Raw genomic sequence first — 17,672 nt, forward strand, 5'->3', positions numbered from 1 at the left:
TTATTCTGTCTTAGAGTTGCTGGAACATATATTTTCTCCCCAATCCAAGCCAGGTCATCTTTGATTAAACACAGGTTCTTATGCCCCTGAAACCACTCATCAGTTTCCAGTGCTGTTTTGAACTCCTGGCATGCTGTCTTGTCTATTGGCATCGTGGCCTTGCTTTATGCTCGGGTAGTGACAGGGGCTGCAAATTGTTTAGGAGTCGTAAATGGTTTAACTACTTCAGATTTTGCACTATTATATTGTGGCATTATAGATAGGGTATTTGCTAGGAAATTCCTCCCCCCAGGGAGGTAGTGGATTGTAAAGTTAAATTGGTGGAAATGTTGGGACCACCATGCTTGTTTGGGAGACAACTTCCTAGGGGTTTTCATTGCTTCAAGGTTCTTATGCTCGGTTCACATTTGGAACAGTATTTTGCTCTCCTCTATGAAATGCTCAGAAGATGGCAGAGGACAGGAAAGCCTGGAGGAACATTGTCCATAGGGTCGCGATGGGTCGGACACGACTTCGCAACTAACAACAACATGAAATGCTCCAGATTAGGAGTGCCCATCGTACAGCATAGGCTTCCTTCTCCCAGGATGGCCACCACTGTTCAGTTTCAGGCAGCTTTTTAGAAGCTTATGTGCATGGTTGCAATTGGTCCTCCTCGTTCCTCTGGAGCAGGACTGTTCCTATGGCCACACCACTAGCTTCAGCTTGAATGACAAAAGTTTTCTCCAGATCCAGGTGCTTTGAAATTGGTTCCACAGAGAAAAGCCTCTTTAATTTTTCGAATGTGGCTTGACACTCCCCCGTCCATTTCAGCGTCTGGGTGGGTTTTGGCTTGACCCTGCCTTTAGTCTTTAATAGATTTGTAATGGGGAGTGCAATTTGTGCAAACAAGGGAAAAAACTGTCGGTAAAAGTTCGGAAAGCCTAAAAAGCTTTGTAATTGCTTTCTAGTATGAGGGGCTTCCCACTCCAACACAGCTCATACTTCCTCCGGGTCCATTTCGACACCCTCACTGGAGATGTGATAGCCCAAATAGTCGATATGATCTTTGTGGAATTCACATTTGGAGAGTTTGGCAAACAACTTAGCAGAGCGCAGCTTATTTAACATTGCTCTAATTAACTTGCTCCACCTTGGTTTCAGTGTAGATTAAGATGTCATCAAGGTAAACTAAATCTCCTTAAGTGCTCATGAAGAACCTCATTTATTAATTGCATAAATTCAGCAGGAGCTCCCTGTAGTTCAAAAGGTAGCACCTTAAATTGAAAATAGCTCATTGAACAATTGAACACAGTCTTCCATTCATCCCCTCCCGTATTCTTATGCAATAATATGCCTTCCACAAATCCTTTTGACAGGTGCGCTAACGTGTCCTTCATAACGGGGAGGGGTTCATGTTTTCCACACATACAGCATTCAGGCGCCTATAATGCATAGACGAAGTGACCCATCCTTGCCACCCGGGGTGTTGCAACTTGGATGAAACCCCGCACCTTTTATTTTTCTTTTCCTTTCCTTTCCTTTTTTCCCCCTTTCCTTTTTATTTTTTTTGTGTTTTTTTCTTTTTCACATTTCTTTTTTCTATTTTCCTTTTTCTTTTTTCATTTCCTTTTCTTTTTTCTTCTTTTTTCTTTTTCCCTTTTTTGGTTTTGTTTTTCCTTTTTTCCTTTTCCTTTTTCCTTCTTTTCTTTTGCTTTTTTCCTTCTTTCCCTTTTTCTTTTTCTCTTTTTTCATTTGCTTTCTCTTTTTCCCCTTTCTTTTTTCTGTATTCCTTTTTCTTTTATTAATTTATTTTTCCTTTCTTTTTGTTCTTTTCCCCTTTTTCATTTTTTCATTTTTTTCTTTTTTCCTTTTCCTTTTCCTTTTTCCTTTTTTGTTTGTCCTTTTTCTTTTCTTTTTCTTTTTCCTGTTTTTTCCTTTATTTTTCCTTTTCTTTATATTTTCACCTTTTTCTAGTTCTCTTTTAATTTCTTTTTCTTAGTAATTTCTTCTTTTTTTATTTCCTTCTTTTTCCTTTTCTTTATATTTTCATTTGTTTCCTTTTTCTTAGTTATTTCTTCTTTTTCTTTTTTCCTTTTTTCTATTTTCCTTTTTCATTTCATTTTCTCTTTTTCTTTTCTTTTTCTGATTTTTCCTTTTTTCCTTTATTCTTTTCTTTATATTTTCACTTTTTTCTTTTTCTTATTAATTTCTTCTTTTTTCTTTTTTCCATTATTTTTATTCTTTTTTCTATTTCTTTTGTTTTTTTCCTTTCCTTTTTATTTTTTCTTTTATTTTTTCTATTTTTCTATTTTTCTTTTCTTTTTCCTTTTCCTTTCCTTTTCCTTTTCTTTATATTTTCACTTTTTTCTTTTTCTTATTAATTTTTCCTTTTCCTTTTTTTCCTTTTCTTTTCCTTTTTTCATTTCTTTTTTTCATTTCTTGTTTTTTTTATTTTTTCCTCTCCCTTTTCATTTTTCTTTTCTTAATTTCTTTTTTCTTTTTCTTTTTCCCCCTTCCACCTTTTCATTTTTCTTTCTTTTTTCATTTGCTTTTTCTCTTTTCTCTTTTGTTTTTTTTCTGTTGTTGACCTGGAAGTAGGGGACAGTATAGGAAATATCAATTGTGAATATGGGCTCTTGCAAAGTCCTGGATGCAGGGTCATGAAAGGTCAGCAAGGAAAATATCCAATGTCCTAACCCACCCAAGAACATACGATATCTTTAGGGAAACACCCAAAAGGGAACATATTTGTTACTTCTGCTCTCTTATCTACAGTAAGCCAGACTTACTGGGTGAAATTTTTATCATATGCGTGTCAGCTTTGCTGGATGGCTTGCTTATTTATTTATTTTATTTATTTTTATCCCATTTATATCCCGCCCTTCTCCGAAGACTCAGGGCGGCTTACAATTTAAGCACAAACCAATGTGCTTAGCAATAGCCTTCATTCTATATATATGCCTGCTTATTAGGGCTTTCGGCCCCCGCCAAGCGGCATTATTACAAAGTCAGCTTATTGCCCCCAACAATCTGGGTCCTCATTTTACTTACCTCGGAAGGATGGAAGGCTGAGTCAACCTTGAGCCTGGTGGGACTCGAACCTGCACTAATTGCAGGCAGCTGGTGTTACTTAAGGAGGCATTAGCCCACTGCTCCACCAAGGCTCATATGTAACCAGAAAGAATAAATACAAGGATTTCTTGTCTTTCGGGGCTGCTCTCATTTAGAAGAGCCTGTCTTTTTGTTCAGCTGAATAAAAATGTAAAGCTTGAAGGAACTACTGATTTTCTGTATTTTTTACCAGCAAAACCACAAACCTGCATATCACTATTTTCCCTTTAATTTTTTGTTTTTTCTTTTTATTATTTTTGTTTCTTCTCCTTTTTTCACTTTTTTCCTTTTTCCTTTTTCCTTTTTTCTTTATATTTTCACTTTTTTATTTTTATTATTAAATTCTTTTTCTTTTCTTTTTCCTTTTTTCCATTTTTCCTTTTCTTTTTTCCTATTATTCTTTTTTCTATTTTCCTTTCTTGTTTTCTATATTCTTTTTCTTTTTCCTATTTTTTTCTTTTTTCTTTCTTGTTTTTCTTTTTTTCCTTTTTCCTTTATATTTTCACTTTTTTTCTTATTAATTTTTCTTTTCCTTTTTTCCCCCTTTGTGGGTTCACAAATGCCACATTAACGCACCAAAGTTGATAAAATAATTTCACACTGAGTATCCAAACAAATCCAACTAATCCTTGCTATATTTATCTTTATCTCTTTACAGGTGGATCTCTCATTTTTTAAAGGGAGGCAGGATGTCAGAACCCATAGTAATACGTTCCCCTTTCTGTCCTCCCCCCTCTTCCTTTTCTTCCCCTTTTCTTCATCTTTCATCCTGGCCTGGATCTCACTCTCCTCACTCTGGGTTCTACCATCATCCTAGGGGGGAGGGGGAGAGCTTGAGGGTTATTGCCTTGGTTTCCTCTATTGCTACAAAGTAACACTTTGCTTTCCTGCATTATTCTTCAGTGAACTTTCCCATCCTTTAATGACAGCTAGCAGAGGGAGGGAAAGAAAGGAATGTAATCTCTGGCAACTGGTTTATCTCTACACTACCAGGAGAATGTCCAAAGAGCCGCCTAAACATTGCAGCTACAACCGAATATGGCCTGATATTATCTCCCTGTTCTCATGAGGATCCTAACACCTGGGGATTGGGCCATTTGAACTGACCGGATGAACTATAGGTTGAGTTTTGTTTGCAACACTTTTTTACCTATCGATTTGAGTGAGAAACCCTCAGATCCTATTTAGTATGCCTACTATCAGCTTCTCCCAATAAAAGTTCCTTTTGGAAAAATCCGTTTCCATGAGTTCTGCTGTCTTGGGATGAAGTATTGAAGTGGGCCCTGACACATTCCAAGTTTGTTGTTGATGTCCATTTTGCTCTCCGAGTTCATGGTAACCTAACCCTAACCCTAAGTGCAATATTTCTCCAATGGGATTTTACCATGTATTTTACCAGGAAACATAGATAGGGTAGCCTAGAAAAGTCTGTGCCCTCCTAACCATACCCAAGCACTCTGAATTTTTGTTGATGTCCATTTTGCTCTACGAGTCCATGGTGACCTAACCCTAACCCTAAGTGGAATTTTCTTTCAATAGGATTTCCCCCTGTGTTTTACCAGGAAACACAGGTATGGCAGACTAGAAAACTCAATGCCCTCCTAACCATACTCAAGAACTGTGAGTTTTCTGGCAATGTCTATTTTGCTCTATGAGTTCATGGTGACCTAACCCTAACCCTAAGTGAAATTTTCCTCCAATGGGATTTTCACATGTATTTTACCAGGAAAAATAGATAGGGTAGCCTAGAAAAGTCAGTGCCCTCCTAACCATACCCAAGCACTGGTTGGCCCTTCTTCCTCTCTCCCTTCCAAGCTCTTTCCACAGAGTAGTAAAAATGCACCCCCCCTCCCAATCCCTTCCCTGTATCCTTAAAGACACAGGAATCAAGTGCAAAGCGAGAAAGGCTCACAAAATAAAGAAATATATAAATTCTGTTTTTTTTTTCCTTTAAGCTGCCTCAGGCATGTCATGTGTCACAATGTTGCAGTCCGAGACTGAAAGGCTCCAGCAATTGCGAGAAGCTTTAGCCTTAAATTAAGCTTGTTTGCCTTCAAAGAAAACTTTCTAAAAGCCATAGAGAGACTCAAGATAAGGGGGTAAAACTAATTACATTTGTTTAAAGGGATTCAACCTATGGAAGTCAACACTTTAGATTAATTGCTAGCCTAAAATACAGACTAAAAGATTCCAATAACCAAACTATATAAACTGAACCTGTGAATTACAAAACACTGTAAAAACTGTAGAAAAATCCTTATGGTAACCCAATCAAGCTGACAGCTGACCCAGAACTAAATAAACCTACCTCCTTTCCAACATGCCGGTTTTTCATTTCATCAGTGCTGATTATATTCTCCTGGCTGGAAAAAAAAACGAGCCAGGTGCCCTTTTCTTTTCTTCCAGCAAGAGCTGCTTCTCCTCTGTCCCTGTTTCCTCCCTACCTACTGAGGTCTCCTTCTCTTTCCCTGTTGTCTTTTTTTCCCTTTCCTGTCCAAACCATCTCATTTTGTAGCCTCTCTTCTCTTCCTCCACTTTTTCTTCAGTTCAACACCAGCTCTGTGCTGCTTCCAGAAGCACGAATCAGCTGGAGCCCTATTGGCTCCTGGGGCTTCTGCCGAGCCCAGACAGTGCTGCAGCTGCAGCTGCCTCTCCCTCAGGCTTGGGTCACTTGGGCTCATTGCCCTCCTCCGCTACACTTCTCTAGGACGATCGTGTACCACTTGCCATGTAGCAAAGTACCGCATGTGGTATGCATACCACCGGTTGAAAAGCCCTATCCTAGAGGTTAATGACCCATAATCAATGAAAAACAAATTTATTTTATTATTTTAGCAGCAATTTATCATGCTGAAATATATGTGATTGATCTTTTCATAGTTGAAGAAATCTTTTCAGTATCCACCTTAGACTTGTATGGAATTGTGGGAAGTCACCCCTCCCAGAAAGAAATATTTTTGGGAATATTAAAAGGCAGTATATTATATTTCCCCAAGGGATCTTAAAGTCAGAAACCAACCCCTCCTCCAAAGTCTCTCTGCCCCAAACAGAAACCAGGTCTACAGAAATGCAGATGTGATAATCTTGTCAGAAAGATTGGAGCCAGGAAGCTTGGATTAGAAAGACAAAGATCCCTAGAATTAACAATCCCTCACACCGAAAAAATCCAACACAGCACATAGACATCAGCCACATCCCCAGGGAAGCAGGTATAACCTTTGGGACATAATAGGATTAACCCACCACCATCAGAATACCAGAAAGGCACACTCGGATTCAGGTCAAAGTTCATGCCACAGGAACAACTCCAAACAAAAGCTCAAGAAGGTATAAAATCCATACTACATGTGGTCAGTTTTTCCAGAGCCATCTTTCTGCCTGGGTCTCCTCTTCAATAAACTACAACCTTCAGTCTCCATTTTGTTTATTCCCAGCTTGGACTGGACCTTGATGAAGATTTTTCTTTCAACAGAATCTACCCATAATTGAACTCAGTGAGGCTATTTCTATGGAAGCACGTTTATACATTTGCCACAATCTTTATTTTACACACACAGCTCTTAATTTCAAATAAACTGTTTCAGGTAATAAAGTTCACTTCTGGGAATAAACATATTGTCATTAAAGTTACACATTACATTTAATGTGCTGATTCATGGATTTGGCAATCTTTTTACTGGCTTCTATGACTTGGTGGTACAATTATTAGGAAATGAGGAAAAGAAGTGATACCATCTAAGCATAAGGCCTGATTATAGGTACTGTACTGTATTTTATTTTAACTGAAGCATTTATATAGCCACCCATTTTCAGAGCAAGGGAGGTGGCTCATATTTTAGTCTTCCAGTGGGTAGTTTTCTCTTTGGGCCCTACTATTTATTTATTGCAGAATTTTTCTCTCTTCCACTGTACACTCACAATAAACTTATTAGGAAAAGCTAGAGAGTTGGCCAAGGCTGTCCAGAAGGGCTTGCAAATGCCACAGAAGCTGAAATACATAGCCCTAAACCAGGGGTGTCAGACTCAATTTCATTGAGGGCCGCATCAGCATTGCGGTTGCCCTCAGGGGGCCGGGTGGGTATGGCCTGGGTGGGTGTGGCCTACTGGGTAGGCATCGCTAAAGTGTGTATGGCCTACTGGGTGGGCATGGCCGGTTCTACATCGTTCGCATCAAGGGTGCCTATGAGGGCCTGGGCAGGAGTGGGACAGATCTGAGGGTCTCTGGCAGAAGGAGGGTCTCTGGGCCAGGGCCAAGGGAGTGGGGGCCGTTCCCTCAGTTTCCAGGATGGTTCACATTCATGATGTGATCAGCTTATGCGGCCTTCTGTCAAGCAGAGTCAATGCTTGTCACTTAAGAACCATGTTACTAACTTAACAACTGCAGTGATTTATTTAACAACTGTGGCAAGATTGGTCGGAAAATGGGGCAAAAGTCACTTTAAAATATTTCACTTAGCAACAGAAATTTTAGGGTGACCTGTAGTTGATTTCCTCCTTTTCTTAAATGCAAAACACAAGTCCTCCCTCACTTCAACTTTACTTACAGGATACACTGACTCCATGCCTAATAGTGCACATTGTAGAAACCCAGGAACCTACAAACTCACTAGCTGAGGTGGGTACAAGATACTTGGGTACTAGCAAATCCCATCACTTGAACAAACTTGGTCAGTATCGAGAAGCTAATGAAGGTCAGAGGCCTGGTACATATTCAGATACCGGTAGTCCTTGACCTACAACCACAATTGAGCCCCAAATTATAATTGTTAAGCAAGACAGTTGTCAAGTGAATTTTGCCCCATTTTACAACCTTTCTTGCCACAGTTAAGTGAACCACTGCAGTTGTTAAGTTAGTAACATGGCTGTTAAGTGAATCTGGCTTCCCCATTGATTTTGCTTCTCAGAAAGTCGCAAAAGGGGATCACCTGACCCAGGGACACAGCAACCGTTGTAAGTATGAACCAGTTGCCAAGCCTCTGAATTTTGATCACATGATCGTGGGGAATGCTACAAAGATGGTGCGTAAAATGGTCATAAGTCACTTGTTTTTCCAGTCCCTTTGTAACTTTGAACGGTCACTAAGCGAACTGTTGTAAATCAAGGACTTTCTGTAAACGGCTGGGGGAAAAAAACGCCTAGGCTTTTGATCAGAGTGGAAAGTCAAAGCAGGTTCAAGGGGAAGAAGTGGCAAAGCCCTTGGACCCGGTCTACGCAACCCAGGAGTGGACCTTGACTTGAGGCCTTTTCTGCCTTCAGGGACCGATCAATTGCCCTCGAGTCGGTGCTCACTCTGAGCAGCTGCAGCCCCAAGATTTATTTATATATTAGATTTATATACCGCCCTTCTCCTGAGGGACTCAGGGCGGTAAAGGTTCCCCCGCACATGCGTGCTAAAGCCAAAGTGTTGCAGAATTTAAGAGACTCAGACCTCGGAATCAAAAGAAGTTTGTTTTATTTTGTGTGCAAAAGGTTCAGATTAGAAAGCAAAGGCAATGTCTGAACAACTTTCCAGGAAACAAGCAGGTACATTTATAGTTTTCAAAAGTCACAGAACACGGAAATGTAAATTATTAATTCTGATTGGTTACATGGATTCTAAGCCCCCTTCTAGCTCATCCCTAGCCCCCCTTTGCAGTGCGAAATTCTAGCTAAATATCATGCAACCTTGTTTCTGACAATGATCACAGGCACCTTGCTAGCATCTACGTTTCCTGTGCTATGTCTGTGGTTGGGTACAAGCGAGACATATGTGGTTAGCTGTAACTGAATTCTGTGACAGCTATACCAAAGGTGCCCCAGGGGTGAATGTGTGGTTTGACATTTTCCATTTCCTTGTTCTTCTTCTAATACACGCATTATTCTCTATGCCTCACTGTTGTGTCCTACCTCACATTTATGACATACAGCATCCATATGTATTATTTATATTTTTCCTTATGGCCTGCCTCAAAAGAGCCAGCGCTTGTCCAGGACGTCTCCGTGGTCATGTGGCCGGCATGACTAGATGCCAGAGGCGCACGGAACGCTGTTACCTTCCCACCATAGTGGTCCCTATTTTTCTACTTGCTTTCGAACTGCTAGGTTGGCAGAAGCTGGGACAATTAACAGGCGCTCACACTCTTTTACGCAGCAATCGGGATTCGACCCACCAAAATGCCGACCTTCTGATCGACAAGCTCAACGTCCTAACCCACTGAGCCACCGCGTCCAGGGCAATTAAAATATGACATACAGAAGTTAAAAATAGATTAAATTAAATTGAGCCCCAAACAAAATAAATTAAATTATGTAATAATTTAATTTAATAATTATGATTGTCTCAGGGAGGCCGGGTCTTCAGCAAGGTTATCTTAAGCCCGGGAAACGCCGGGCTCCCGTTGCAACTCTTCGATTCAACCTTCTTCTCCACCTCTCTCGGACTCGGCGCGCGCCCCGTCCCCGCCGTCACCCCTGAAGAGGCTCGGCGGCTCCCTAGCCCACAGGTCTGCAACCCGCAGCTCTGGAGCCGTGTGCGGCTCTTTCAGCCGTCTCCTGCCGCTCCCAGTCCTCTGCCATGTGCAGTCCCCCCCAAAAAAAACTGGGACTAAAAAATTTCAACCAATCAATTGGTTGAATGGGTCCGGATTACCTACGGCAGCACCTGCTGCCGGCGTCAACTTCCCTCTGTCCAGTGCGCTCCCACAGAGAGGGCCTCCTCAGGGTGCCTCCGATCAGAGAATGTCGATTGGTGGCCCCCAGGGGGAGGGCCTTCTCTGTAGGCACGCCAGATCTATGGAACTGCTTGCCGGTTGAGCTCTGGATGCCCCCCCCCCGACCTTCGCTCCTTCTGGCGCAATTTAAAAACTTATTTATTTGAACAATCTAGCCTGGTCTGATGGGTTTGGGGTTGGACTTAGTTTTAACACGGTTTTATTATTGTATTATATTGGGCATAATTATTTAATTCTTTTTAATCTCTTTTTTAACTTTTGTATTTATATTTTGATATTTACTGCCCTGTACACCGCCCTGAGTCCTTCGGGAGAAGGGCGGTATAAAAATTTAATAAATAAATGAATAAAATAAAATAAATTCAAACATGCAGGGTAGGTGCATATCTCGCCTTGGCTCCACTCTTCAGTCAAACCCTGTTCTGCACATGTGCACACATTTTTCTGCGGCTCCCAGTTTTTCCTTTTGTGAGGGAGCCGGTTCCGAGAGGCTCTTTCAGGTTGCTGAGCCCTGCCCTAGCCTCCCTCCCTCCCTCCCTCCCTCCCTCCTTCGCCAGGCGGGGCCACCGAGAGGTAAGACGGCTGCGCAGGCTGACAGGGCCCATCACGTGGCGGAGGCGTCGTTCTCTTGCTGCTTGCTCAATAGACCCTCCCCGCTTACGTCGCCGTCCGGGACTCCGCCGTGGCTGCTGCTGCTGCCGCTGCTGTTGGTGCTGCTGCTGCTGCTGCTGCGCTCCCGGCGCGCGCGCGTGCGTCTCCCGGTGCAGGTAAAGGCAGCTCCGGGAGGCAGCCGCGGCCGGTCCAGAAGAGCCTGACGTGGTCTCAGCCGCCCGGGATCCCGTACTTGCAGAGCGGAGTGGGGTAAGCGGCCCCTTCGCTTCTCGCCCTCGCCTTGCCGGGGTAGCTGGTCGGGCGGCCGGGGGAAGCCGCGCGCGGGCGAAGGGCCAGCTTGGAAAGGGTGGGGAAAGAGCAGTGGCGGGGATTGATTGGGGCCAGCTCGTCGGAGTTGCTCGGGAAGGAAGCAGCCGAAGGCCTCTTTCCCTCCCTCCGGAGGCGGGAAGAACAGGCTGGGAAGAAACTTAAGGGAGCCACCGCCGTCTGTGCGCCGTTGGTCGTCGGTCGTCATGTTAAGCAGGTAATGGCTGGAGAGAACTGGCAAGCCTGCTGGTCCGGAGCAGGGAGGGGAAGACCGGAGAAGAGCAAGCCGGAAAGGTTGGCTTAGGGTCGCCTGCCCCAAATGGAGATCTTTTTAGAGCAGGGGTCTTCAAACTTGGCCCTTTTAGGACTTGTGGACTTCACCTCCCAGAATTCCTCAGCCAGCTTTGCTGGCTGAGGAATTCTGGGAGTTGAAGTCCACAAGTCCTAAAAGGGCCAAGTTTGAAGACCCCTGTTTTAGAGGTTTGGGACTTGGCTAGCTGGTCTTTTGCAGATGCCCTCTGCTGGGCAATTTAGGGAGCTGCGGGTGGATGGCGCAGATGAAGGATGGCTTTCCATTGGGCAGAATTGCTCTTGGCCCCGTTGGTTGCTGCGATAGAGAGCAAGGGATGCTGAGGCGAAGGTGGAGGAGGTCGGGTGTGAAATTGTTACGGTAGGCATGTGGGTATATACTGTACGACCAAGAAGGCAGGTAAACTGGGAGGATGCGAGTGATGGAGTTTTTTTTTTTTTGCTAAAGAGCTGTTGAGATTTGCATGGGGGGGGGAAGTGTTTACGTTAGGTGTAAGATTTCCATGCTAAGAAAAGCCACAGAAGTGTGATGGAAGGATAACGTACTGTAATTGCACATTAGAGCAGTGGAAGGTTTTTCAGCCAGTAGTTTAACTGTATGCCTGCAGTTATATGTACGTTGCATAATATATGAACTGAGAGCTTATTAATAGCAAAAGTTCATATACAACATTGCTCAGTCATATGGCTTCTGATGCAACATGGCACTAATTCAGCCATCTGCCCTGTCCTGGAGAATATTATGGTAGGCCGAATTGTAGGTAAGCAGCTTTGCCTGAGAGACAGTAATTTGCTTATGGCTCTCTTGTGCATCATCAGTGGAGCCGGATTTGAAATACTAAAAAAATTACAAACAGTATTGTCAGGTTGTCAAAAAGACTAGGAGAATCCCTCACCCACATGCAATCTTCTTTGAGGATTGTCGGATATCTTTCACTGCCCAATATTAACTGCTGTTTTGCTTTGATCACCAATTTTCTATCAGGTGAAATCTTCAAGTTTGTTTGAAGATGTAGTTCAAATAAATACAAAAGCTTCAATACTTTTTCCTCCCTAAAAAAATTGACACTATAAATGTGCAGGCCAATGAAGAATATTTTTTCCCTATTCCTTGCTGGTCCACCATTGTAAACCAATTGCTTGTCTTTGTGCAGTGAAAGATACTACCTGTAGCTTTGTTGTCAAGTAGGAGGTAAGATACAACCAATTTGAAGCAATGAAGTTCTAAACCAAGTAATAATAAAGAAATGTGTTTTTCAGGGCAGGACAGGTACTCTTTGCTGTGATCTCTGATGTAGCATTTCCACTGTCAGTTTTCCTGTTTGGCTGTGAGCTGAGACTTGTGCAATTAGGAATATAGCCTGAGATAATACTACTGGCCTTATGTTATGCATATATTGGTATTTGGACGTAGTATTAAAGTACATCTCTGGATGATACAAACCTAGTTAGAAGCTGAATTTGAAATACTTTTCTTTTAGAAAAGTCCTGCATTTAATATCTATTGGCATCTCTTCCTGTTGCCAAAATATGAAATATATACTTAAACAGTATAAGATCTGAAGGACAAGTTCCTTATCCCGATACTAGTAAATAATTGTTGATAATAAAATCTTTCAATGCATCACATATGACTGAAGTCATTCAAGCTAGTAAAACTGAGGTTGCTTTTAAAGATAAGGCTGGGATTAATGTTGTCCAAAGCTCTAGAGCAGAGGTCTTCAAACTCGGCCCTTTTATGACTCATGGACTTCAACTCCCAGAATTTCTCAGCCAGGCATGCTGGCTGAGGAATTCTGGGAGTTGAAGTCCATGAGTCATAAAAGGGCCGAGTTTGAAGACCCCTGCTCTAGAGAGCTGCTAATAGTCACTGGTGCTGAAATAGACGGATTAATGATCTGATTTGGTGGCTGAATTGTGTGCTGTGCTGTAGCCATTAGGTGATAAATTAGGAACAGTGGCTGGGTTTATGCATCATGCTAAGCCAAATCAAGCATGCCAAGTCGTGAGGTTTGAATCTAGGTAGAGTAAGATAATTCATTTCTAAGCATTGCAGACTGGCTGACGGGTTTCTATGATTATGAGAACAAGAGTTGGCACCTTATCTGGTAGCACCTGTTGAGCTGGCAGCTAGTCGTACAAAGACCCAGTTCAAAGACTGGTTTAACTGACTATTATAATAGGCAGTAAGCACAAGCAATGATTTAAGCTAATTTGGCTACTCAAATTACATGCCTGTTTTTAATATGGGATATTCTCATATGTTGGTACGTTTTTATCCTGTTCACGGTTTCTCATAGTTTCTGTCAGTCATTTAAGGCTTCCTTAATCATTATATTTTTAGGTACACACATATAATGAAAAATAAAGATGTATTTGTGACGAACAGATATTTAAAAATGGGTATACCTACCAAAGTTGAAGTTGAGTTATTGCTCCCTAAAGCATAGACATCTAAAATTTTGTTTTATATAAAACGGCCTTGTAGAATATTGAAAATGCCGATAGAATCATGCAAAAATATAAGCAGTATAAATTAGCTTTCTTAGGAAAAGTATAAAGATGAGTACAATTTTCTCTTTGCCGATTATGCTGAAAATTAATTCTCTTTGGCAACTACGAGAATGATTGCAGTATACTGAGAATTTGACATCTGTTTCTAAACCTTGAACCTTAATTAACCTTAAATTTATGAATTAGAGCCAGTTTGCTCTAGTGGTTAAGGAGTCAGGCTAGAAACCAGGAGACTGAGTTCTAGGAATGAAAGCTGGCTTGGTGACTTTGTGTTATCACTCTCACCATAACCTATCTCACAGGGTTGTTGTGGTCAGGGAAATAGAAGGAAGAAGAAACATTTGGTATGTTCACTGCCTTGAGTTATATATAAAAAACAATAAAGGTGGGAAATAAATAATATTTATTTTGATAAGTTCTCAAACACCCAAAGAATGCTAGGTTGTACTCTTGTGTGCACAAAATGTCTTGTCATCTTTCTGTTGTCCAGCTGTGGCTTTATAAAAGCAAATCAGTTTACGTTTACGTTTTACGTTTTATTTAATTTATATACCGCCCTTCTCCCTGGGGACTCAGGGCGGTTCACAGGGCATATAAATAAAAATACAATACTATACAAAAGTTAAAACAGAGATTAAATCAATGCCCAATTAAAAAACAATAATACAATCTAAAATAACAATTTAAAACCCAGCTCCCCCATCAGGCCAGACCGGCCAATTCAAACAAATGGGTCTTCAGACCACGGCGGAAAGTTCGGAGGTCCGATGCCATCCGGAGCTCCACCGGCAGTTGGTTCCACAAAGCCGGGGCACCCACAGAGAAGGCTCTCCCCCTGGGGGCCGCCAGTCGGCATTCCCTGACCGGAGGCACCCTGAGGAGGCCCTCTCTGTGGGAACGCACAGGGCGGAGGGGAGTTGAAGCCGGCAGCAGGTGGTCCCCGAGGTACCCCAGACCCATGCCATGTAGGGACTTAAAGATCATAACCAAGACCTTGAACCTCACCCGGAAGACAACTGGTAACCAATGCAGCTCGCGGAGCAAAGGTGTAACATGGGAGTACCGGGAAACTCCCAAGACAACTCTCGCGGCCGCATTCTGTACCAGTTGGAGCCTCCGAGTGGTCTTCAAGGGAAGCCCCATGTAGAGAGCATTACAGTAGTCAAGGCGAGAGGTCACGAGCGCATGAGTGACCGTGCACAGGGCATCCCGGTCCAGATAGGGCCGCAACTGGCGCACCAGGCGAACCTGGGCAAAAGCCCCCCTAGTCACGGCCACTACATGATCTTCTAGGGTAAGCCGTGAATCTAGGAGGACTCCCAAGTTGCGAGCCCTATCCACGGGGGGTAAGAGCTCACCCCCCATAGAAAAAGATGGAACATTTTGAATGTCCCGGGATGTCGGAATGCACAGCCACTCAGTCTTGTCAGGGTTGAGCTGAAGTCTGTTCCTCCCCATCCAGACCCGAACCGCCTCCAGGCAACGGGACATCACAGCGAGGGCATCACTGGGGTGGTTTGGGGTCGAAAAGAAAAGTTGGGTATCATCGGCATATTGATGATACCCAACTCCAAAACCACGAATGATCTCACCCAGCGGTTTCATGTAGATGTTGAACAGGAGAGGCGAGAGAACCGACCCCTGAGGAACTCCACAAACGAGAGACCTAGGGGCCGATCTCTGCCCCCCCTGCCAACACCGACTGCGAATGTCCCAGGAGATAGGAGGAGAACCACCGAAGAACCGTGCCTCCCACTCCCAATCCCCTGAGACGCCGCAGCAAGATACCATGGTCGATGGTATCGAAAGCCGCCGAGAGGTCTAATAGGACTAGGACAGAGGAATATCCCCTGTCCCGAGCCCTCCAGAGATCATTCACCAAAGCGACCAATGCCGTCTCCGTGCTGTACCCGGGCCTGAAACCCGATTGGTAGGGGTCCAGATAATCCGCTTCATCCAGGACCAGAGGGAGCTGATGCGCCACCACACTCTCAACAACCTTCGCAAGAAAGCGAAGGTTGGAGACTGGACGAAAGTTGTTCAATACAGCTGGGTCCAAGGCAGGCTTCTTGAGGAGAGGTCTCACCACCGCCTCCTTCAAGACGGTGGGGAAATAACCCTCACTCAAAGAAGCAGATATAACCGCCTGGAGCCAGCCTCGTGTCCTCTCCCTAGCTGCATAAACCAGCCAGGAAGGGCACGGATCCAACAAACATGTGGAGGAGCTCAGCCTCCCCATAATCCTGTCCACCATCAGGGGTCACAGAATCAAACTCTTCCCAGATAACATTGACAAGACCGTTCGTGTCCTGATCGCCTGACTCTGCCCAGCTGGAGTCCAAACCGGTCCGAATCCGAGCGATTTTATCCGACAGATGTTGACTAAATTCCTCAGCACGACCCTGCAAGGGATCCTCCCTCACCTCCTGATTAAGGAGCGAGCGAGTCACCCTAAACAGGGCGGCCGGGCGATTATCTGCGGACGCAATGAGGGTAGAGAAGTAATTACACCTCGCCACCCTCATCGCTGCGAGATAAGACCTAATATAGGTTCTTAACCGCAACCGGTCGGGTTCGGATCGGCTCGACCTCCAACAGCTCTCTAGGCCCCGTTTCCGACGCTTCATCTCCCGGAGCTCCGCGGAGAACCATGGAGCTCGCTGGGATCTGCGCCGGGTCAGAGGCCGCAAGGGTACAACCCGGTCAAGTGCCTCAGTGGCTGCCCTTTCCCAGGTTTCCACTAAGGCATCCGCCGAGCTGTGAGCAATGGAGGCAGGTGGGGACCCCAGCGCCGCTTGGAATCTATCAGGATCCATTAAGCGTCTGGGGCGGTACCATCTAATTGGTTCCGTATCCCCACGGCGGGGGGTGGCAAAACGGAAGACCATCCGCAGGAGATGATGATCGGTCCATGATAGGGGCATAATAAATGGAGAGCCCCCACCAAGATCATCCAACCACCGTCTAGATAAAAAAATCAGGTCAAGAGTGTGGCCTCCCTCATGAGTTGGTTCAGAAATTACTTGCGTCAGGTCCATGGCCGTCATGGAAGCCATGAACTCCCGAGCTAGCTCAGATGAGCCTCCCAGGGATGGTAGATTGAAGTCTCCCAAAACTATAAGTTTGGGAAACTCAACCACCAACCCTGAGAGGATATCAAGCAGCTCGGGCAGGGCTGCCGCTGCACGACTAGGCGAAATGTACGTCAGCAGCAAACCCAACTGCGCCCCAGAACCAAATCTCACAAAGAGAGACTCACACCCTACTATCTGAGAAACGGTGGTCTCCCGCGGACATAAGGTCTCCCTAATAATAACCGCCACTCCCCCACCCCTACCTTGAGCTCTTGGCCGGTGCAGCACCCGGAAGCCTGGTGGGCAGAGGTCAACCAAAGGGACCCCACCCTCTGGGCCCAACCAAGTCTCCGTGATGCAAGCCAGGTCCGCCTGCTCACCCTCAACTAAATCCCTAACGAGGGGAGCTTTATTAACCACGGACCTGGCATTCAGGTACACCAGCCGGAGCTCAGGAGGCTGCACATCCTCCTCCCGGAACCTCGGGGAAGAAGCAGAGGGTCGGAGCGCCTCACCGCTTGCAAATAGCGGGGACGGCCCTCCCGGTAACGATATGGCCCCCTGTCTATCCGCCTGCTGCCTTTCCCCGTCGTGGGAATTGATAATCCCACGACCCGCTCATGAGCCCCGGCGACAACGCCACCCCGTTCTCCCCCCGTGCCATCAGACCCAAGGCTGGTCTGAACCATGGTAGATCGGCCACCCCCCATAGCCAAACCACCGCTATCTCCCACCCCGCTCCCTAACCTTATAAAAAATTTGGATAAAAAAATAATCAGAGGCTTCCTAGAATTACATGGATAGCCCCTGCCCCTGCCCAGCCATCTCTCAGAGACCCAAAACTCGGGCCCGTCATCAAGGTCATCAACATTTAAGGAGGCAGGTCGCACCCAGGAGAGGGGGGCACCCCTGAGGGCGTACAAACGCGTACTCGTATATTGCCGCATAAGTATAAAAGTCCAAACAGTCCAGGATAGGCATCCCTAGTTGTCCATGGGAGGATTGAACATGACAGAAACCTGGATCCACCCAACTTCACTGCCACTCAGTTGGG

At 44.6% G+C, this 17,672-nt stretch overlaps 1 protein-coding gene and 1 long non-coding RNA gene across 2 annotated transcripts in view; one reads left to right on the forward strand and one right to left on the reverse strand.

Moving 5' to 3' along the window:
• Positions 1-1,494: 1,494 nt before the first annotated feature.
• Positions 1,495-5,764, reverse strand: LOC310641719. Its single transcript, XR_014492767.1, has 2 exons — positions 5,402-5,764; positions 1,495-2,570 (listed from the first exon to the last, which is right to left on the reverse strand). It is a non-coding gene; the product is annotated as an uncharacterized lncRNA (long non-coding RNA).
• Positions 5,765-10,438: 4,674 nt separating this feature from the next.
• Positions 10,439-17,672, forward strand: part of SGMS1 (sphingomyelin synthase 1) — a 105,205-nt gene continuing 97,971 nt past the window's right edge. Inside the window, exon 1 of the mRNA XM_083365026.1 lies at positions 10,439-10,664. The gene's annotated coding sequence lies outside the window, so the exon portion shown is untranslated. The remainder of the gene's footprint in view (positions 10,665-17,672) is intronic.

The sequence above is a fragment of the Vipera ursinii genome, assembly GCF_947247035.1.
Source record: "Vipera ursinii genome assembly, chromosome: 5".
Classification (NCBI taxonomy): domain Eukaryota; kingdom Metazoa; phylum Chordata; class Lepidosauria; order Squamata; family Viperidae; genus Vipera; species Vipera ursinii.